Consider the following 6,692-nt stretch of genomic DNA (forward strand, 5'->3'; position numbering starts at 1 on the left):
AAACTAGTAGAAAACAGAGAGGATGACTGGTGATATTAAACTAGTGGAAAACAGAGAGGATGACTGGTGATATTAAACTAGTGGAAAACAGAGATGATGACTGGTGATATTAAACTAGTGGAAAACAGAGAGGATGACTGGTGATATTAAACTAGTGGAAAACAGAGAGGATGACTGGTGATATTAAACTAGTGGAAAACAGAGAGGATGACTAGTGATATTAAACTAGTGGAAAACAGAGAGGATGACTAGTGATATTAAACTAGTGGAAAACAGAGAGGATGACTGGTGATATTAAACTAGTGGAAAACAGAGAGGATGACTGGTGATATTAAACTAGTGGAAAACAGAGAGGACGACTGGTGATATTAAACTAGTGGAAAACAGAGAGGATGACTAGTGATATTAAACTAGTGGAAAACAGAGAGGATGACTGGTGATATTAAACTAGTGGAAAACAGAGATGATTACTGGTGATATTAAACTAGTGGAAAACAGAGAGGATGACTAGTGATATTAAACTAGTGGAAAACAGAGAGGATGACTGGTGATATTAAACTAGTGGAAAACAGAGAGGACGACTGGTGATATTAAACTAGTGGAAAACAGAGAGGGTGACTGGTGATATTAAACTAGTGGAAAACAGAGAGGACGACTGGTGATATTAAACTAGTAGAAAACAGAGAGGATGACTGGTGATATTAAACTAGTGGAAAACAGAGAGGATGACTGGTGATATTAAACTAGTGGAAAACAGAGATGATGACTGGTGATATTAAACTAGTGGAAAACAGAGAGGATGACTGGTGATATTAAACTAGTGGAAAACAGAGAGGACGACTGGTGATATTAAACTAGTGGAAAACAGAGAGGATGACTAGTGATATTAAACTAGTGGAAAACAGAGAGGATGACTGGTGATATTAAACTAGTGGAAAACAGAGAGGATGACTGGTGATATTAAACTAGTGGAAAACAGAGAGGACGACTGGTGATATTAAACTAGTGGAAAACAGAGAGGATGACTGGTGATATTAAACTAGTGGAAAACAGAGAGGATGACTGGTGATATTAAACTAGTGGAAAACAGAGATGATGACTGGTGATATTAAACTAGTGGAAAACAGAGAGGATGACTAGTGATATTAAACTAGTGGAAAACAGAGAGGATGACTGGTGATATTAAACTAGTGGAAAACAGAGAGGACGACTGGTGATATTAAACTAGTGGAAAACAGAGAGGATGACTGGTGATATTAAACTAGTGGAAAACAGAGAGGATGACTAGTGATATTAAACTAGTGGAAAACAGAGAGGATGACTGGTGATATTAAACTAGTGGAAAACAGAGAGGATGACTGGTGATATTAAACTAGTGGAAGACAGAGAGGATGACTGGTGATATTAAACTAGTGGAAGACAGAGAGGATGACTGGTGATATTAAACTAGTGGAAAACAGAGAGGATGACTGGTGATATTAAACTAGTGGAAAACAGGGAGGACGACTGGTGATATTAAACTAGTGGAAAACAGAGAGGATGACTAGTGATATTAAACTAGTGGAAAACAGAGAGGATGACTGGTGATATTAAACTAGTGGAAAACAGAGAGGATGACTGGTGATATTAAACTAGTGGAAGACAGAGAGGATGACTAGTGATATTAAACTAGTGGAAAACAGAGAGGATGACTGGTGATATTAAACTAGTGGAAGACAGAGAGGATGACTGGTGATATTAAACTAGTGGAAAACAGAGAGGATGACTGGTGATATTAAACTAGTGGAAAACAGAGAGGATGACTGGTGATATTAAACTAGTGGAAAACAGGGAGGATGACTGGTGATATTAAACTAGTGGAAGACAGAGAGGATGACTGGTGATATTAAACTAGTGGAAGACAGAGAGGATGACTGGTGATATTAAACTAGTGGAAAACAGAGAGGATGACTGGTGATATTAAACTAGTGGAAAACAGAGAGGACGACTGGTGATATTAAACTAGTGGAAAACAGAGAGGATGACTGGTGATATTAAACTAGTGGAAGACAGAGAGGATGACTGGTGATATTAAACTAGTGGAAGACAGAGAGGATGACTGGTGATATTAAACTAGTGGAAAACAGAGAGGATGACTGGTGATATTAAACTAGTGGAAAACAGAGAGGATGACTGGTGATATTAAACTAGTGGAAAACAGAGAGGATGACTAGTGATATTAAACTAGTGGAAAACAGAGAGGATGACTGGTGATATTAAACTAGTGGAAAACAGAGAGGATGACTGGTGATATTAAACTAGTGGAAAACAGAGAGGACGACTGGTGATATTAAACTAGTGGAAAACAGAGATGATGACTGGTGATATTAAACTAGTGGAAAACAGAGATGATGACTGGTGATATTAAACTAGTGGAAAACAGAGATGATGACTGGTGATATTAAACTAGTGGAAAACAGAGAGGATGACTGGTGATATTAAACTAGTGGAAAACAGAGAGGATGACTGGTGATATTAAACTAGTGGAAAACAGAGAGGATGACTGGTGATATTAAACTAGTGGAAAACAGAGAGGATGACTGGTGATATTAAACTAGTGGAAAACAGAGAGGATGACTGGTGATATTAAACTAGTGGAAAACAGAGAGGATGACTGGTGATATTAAACTAGTGGAAAACAGAGAGGATGACTGGTGATATTAAACTAGTGGAAAACAGAGAGGATGACTGGTGATATTAAACTAGTGGAAGACAGAGGAAACACAAAGGGTGTAGCAGCCGCCTGCTGGGACTGGAGGACTGGAGGACTGGAGGACTGGAGGACTGGATGACTGGAGGACTGGATGACTGGAGGACTGGAGGAATGGAGGACTGGAGGACTGGATGACTGGAGGACTGGAGGACTGGATGACTGGAGGACTGGAGGACTGGATGACTGAGGACTGGAGGACTGGATGACTGAGGACTGGAGGACTGATGACTGAGGACTGGAGGACTGGAGGACTGGATGACTGGAGGACTGGAGGACTGAGGACTGGATGACTGAGGACTGGAGGACTGGAGGACTGAACGGTTGTCACACACACGCCACATCCCTGATGCACACGTGTGTTCAGAAACGTGTCCATGTGAACCAAATGAACCAAATGTCCGACACAAAAGCAAAGCTTATGAATAAATGCCAGAGACAGGCTCCTCAAGTGAGAAAGAGAAAGGGACAGAGAAGTGAGAGAGAAAAAGAGAGGAGAGGAGAGGAGTGAGGGATAGAGGGAGTGGGGGACTATTTAGAGGTCTTTGTGTCTGTGCAGTGTCCTGTGGGCCCAATGACCTTAACCACTGGGCATGATGACATCAAAGCACCCCTTCATCACTCATTTTTGCTCTTTCTCTCTCTCTCCCTTTCTCTTTTCTCTCTCCTTTCTCTTTCCCTCTCTCCCTTTCTCTCTCTCTCCCTTTCTCTTTCCCTCTCTCCCTTTCTCTCTCTCTCCCTTTCTCTTTATCTCTCTCCCTTTCTAGCTCTCTCCTTTCTCTTTCCCTCTCTCCCTTTCTCTTTCCCTCTCTCCCTTTCTCTTTCCCTTTCTCCCTTTCTCTCTCTCCCTTGCTCTTCTCTCTCTCCCTTTCTCTTTCTCTCTCTCCCTTTCTCTTTCCTCCCTCCCTTTCTCTTTCCCTCTCTCCTTTCTCTCTCCCTCACTCCCTTTCTCTTTCCCTCTCCCTCTCTCTCTCTCTCTCTCTCCCTTTCTCTTTCTCTCTCTCCCTTTCTCTCTCTCTCTCCCTTTCTCTCTCTCTCTCTCCCTTCTCTCTCTCCCTTTCACTTTCTCTCTCCCTTTCTCTTTCCCTCTCTCCCTTTCTCTTTCCCTCCCTCTCTTTTGCTGTCTCCCTCTCATTCTCTCTCTCCATATAGCTTCCCTCCATATAGCTTCCCTGCATGTAGCTTCCCTCCATATAGCTTCTCTCCATATAGCTTCTCTCCATATAGCTTCTCTCCATTATTTTGTAAAGGAAGAGAAGTGGAGCACAGAAATATCTCTGCCCCCCCACTTTCTCTATAGGCAGCTGTTGACACCCCCTCTGCATACCTGTTTGTTTACCCAGAGACAGAGAGAGAGATACCTTTCTAACACCTTTCCCCCAACAGCCTGTCGACTCCCACACCTGGATGACTGTGCACCTGCAAATCCAGGTTCTCTCTCTGGTATCCTAAAACTGAACTGGTTATTACATTCTAATCCACAAGGGGGCGATAACTCCCATTCATACTTGTGTCTTCACTACTTGAGGCTTTCCAAGGCTACTAACTCAACACAAAGTGTAACATAAATCCTTCTCACCCTTTTTTGTCACGGTCATGGCTAGTTTGTATACGGCTTATGTCAAATTGGCGTCAAAAGTAGATTTTTTTTAGCATTTTAGCTAACCCTTTTCCTAACCTTGACCTAATTATCCTAACCTGCTACGTAAGTTCTCCTAACCTGCTATGTAAAGTTCTCCTAACCTGCTACGTAAGTTCTCCTAACCTGCTACATAAGTTCTCCTAACCTGCTACATAAGTTCTCCTAACCTGCTACGTAAAGTTCTCCTAACCTGCTACATAAAGTTCTCCTAACCTGCTACGTAAGTTCTCCTAACCTGCTACGTAAGTTCTCCTAACCTGCTACGTAAGTTCTCCTAACCTGCTACGTAAGTTCTCCTAACCTGCTACGTAGGTTCTCCTAACCTGCTACGTAAGTTCTCCTAACCTGCTACATAAAGTTCTCCTAACCTGCTACGTAAGTTCTCCTAACGTGCTACGTAAGTTCTCCTAACCTGCTACGTAGGTTCTCCTAACCTGCTACGTAAGTTCTCCTAACCTGCTACGTAAGTTCTCCTAACCTGCTACGTAAGTTCTCCTAACCTGCTACGTAAGTTCTCCTAACCTGCTACGTAAGTTCTCCTAACCTGCTATGTAAGTTCTCCTAACCTGCTACGTAAGTTCTCCTAACCTGCTATGTAAGTTCTCCTAACCTGCTACGTAAGTTCTCCTAACCTGCTACGTAAGTTCTCCTAACCTGCTACGTAAGTTCTCCTAACCTGCTATTACGTAAGTTATCCTAACCTGCTACGCTACGTAAGTTCTCCTAACCTGCTACGTAGGTTCTCCTAACCTGCTACGTAAGTTCTCCTAACCTGCTACGTAAGTTCTCCTAACCTGCTACGTAAGTTCTCCTAACCTGCTACGTAAGTTCTCCTAACCTGTTACGTAAGTTCTCCTAACCTGCTACGTAAGTTCTCCTAACCTGCCACGTAAGTTCTCCTAACCTGCTACATAAGTTCTCCTAACCTGCTACGTAATTTATCCTAACCTGCTACGCTACGTAAGTTCTCCTAACCTGCTACAAAAGTTCTCCTAACCTGCTACGTAGGTTCTCCTAACCTGCTACGTAAATTCTCCTAACCTGCTACGTAAGTTCTCCTAACCTGCTACAAAAGTTCTCCTAACCTGCTACGTAGGTTCTCCTAACCTGCTACGTAGGTTCTCCTAACCTGCTACGTAAGTTCTCCTAACCTGCTACGTAAATTCTCCTAACCTGCTACGCAAGTTCTCCTAACCTGCTACGTAAGTTCTCCTAACCTGCTACGTATGTTCTCCTAACCTGCTACGTAAATTCTCCTAACCTGCTACGTAAGTTCTCCTAACCTGCTACGTAAATTCTCCTAACCTGCTACGTAAGTTCTCCTAACCTGCTACGTAAGTTCTCCTAACCTGCTACGTAAATTCTCCTAACCTGCTACGTAAGTTCTCCTAACCTGCTACGTAAGTTCTCCTAACCTGCTACGTAGGTTCTCCTAACCTGCTACGTAGGTTCTCCTAACCTGCTACGTAGGTTCTCCTAACCTGCTACGTAAGTTCTCCTAACCTGCTACGTAAGTTCTCCTAACCTGCTACGTAAGTTCTCCTAACCTGCTACATAAAGTTCTCCTAACCTGCTACGTAAGTTCTCCTAACCTGCTACGTAAGTTCTCCTAACCTGCTACGTAAATTCTCCTAACCTGCTACGTAAGTTCTCCTAACCTGCTACGTATGTTCTCCTAACCTGCTATGTAGGTTCTCCTAACCTGCTACGTAAGTTCTCCTAACCTGCTACGTAAATTCTCCTAACCTGCTACGTAAAGTAAATTCTGATTAATTCTGACATCAGCTGTATGCCTTTTAGCCAAAGTATTTTCTCACCCTGTCCCTCTCACCCCTCACCCCTCATACCAATCTGCACCCTGCAAATCCTAGATATGACCCCTGACCTTTCTAGAACTCTGGAGCCTTCCACAGCATTCTATCCCCCATTACTCATAGTAAACTGGGTCAGAGTGGGTCTAACAGAAGGATTCATAGGGGCCTTTCAGAAGCTCAACTTATCTTAGCCACCCTTGTTATAAAAATATCCACTGAAGTAAACCTAAAGCCCTTACTGTACCCCGCCATATATGCAGACCTGGTTCAATGAGAAGCACATTTGACTCGGGGGCTTCCATTCTCCTCTTGACTGATGAGTTAATTGCAGGGTGAAACAGGTTATAACGGTGTGTGTGTCAGGGAGGACTGTGTTGGTCATAGTCCTCGTCTGTCCTTACAGCTGTTTAACCTGCTGGGTGCATCTACACTAGAGCTGACGTTACACGCACACACACACACGCACGTACGGACGCACACACACATA

General features: G+C 43.0%; 1 long non-coding RNA gene across 1 annotated transcript; it reads right to left on the reverse strand.

The window, feature by feature from the left end:
* Positions 1 to 4,596: 4,596 nt before the first annotated feature.
* On the reverse strand, positions 4,597 to 5,248 carry LOC127920737 (uncharacterized). Its single transcript, XR_008107185.1, has 3 exons — positions 5,120 to 5,248; positions 4,958 to 5,001; positions 4,597 to 4,736 (listed from the first exon to the last, which is right to left on the reverse strand). It is a non-coding gene; the product is annotated as an uncharacterized LOC127920737 (long non-coding RNA).
* Between the last annotated feature and the right edge of the window lie 1,444 nt (positions 5,249 to 6,692).

Source organism: Oncorhynchus keta, unplaced genomic scaffold (assembly GCF_023373465.1).
Source record: "Oncorhynchus keta strain PuntledgeMale-10-30-2019 unplaced genomic scaffold, Oket_V2 Un_contig_20449_pilon_pilon, whole genome shotgun sequence".
In the NCBI taxonomy this organism is placed as follows: Eukaryota; Metazoa; Chordata; class Actinopteri; order Salmoniformes; family Salmonidae; genus Oncorhynchus; species Oncorhynchus keta.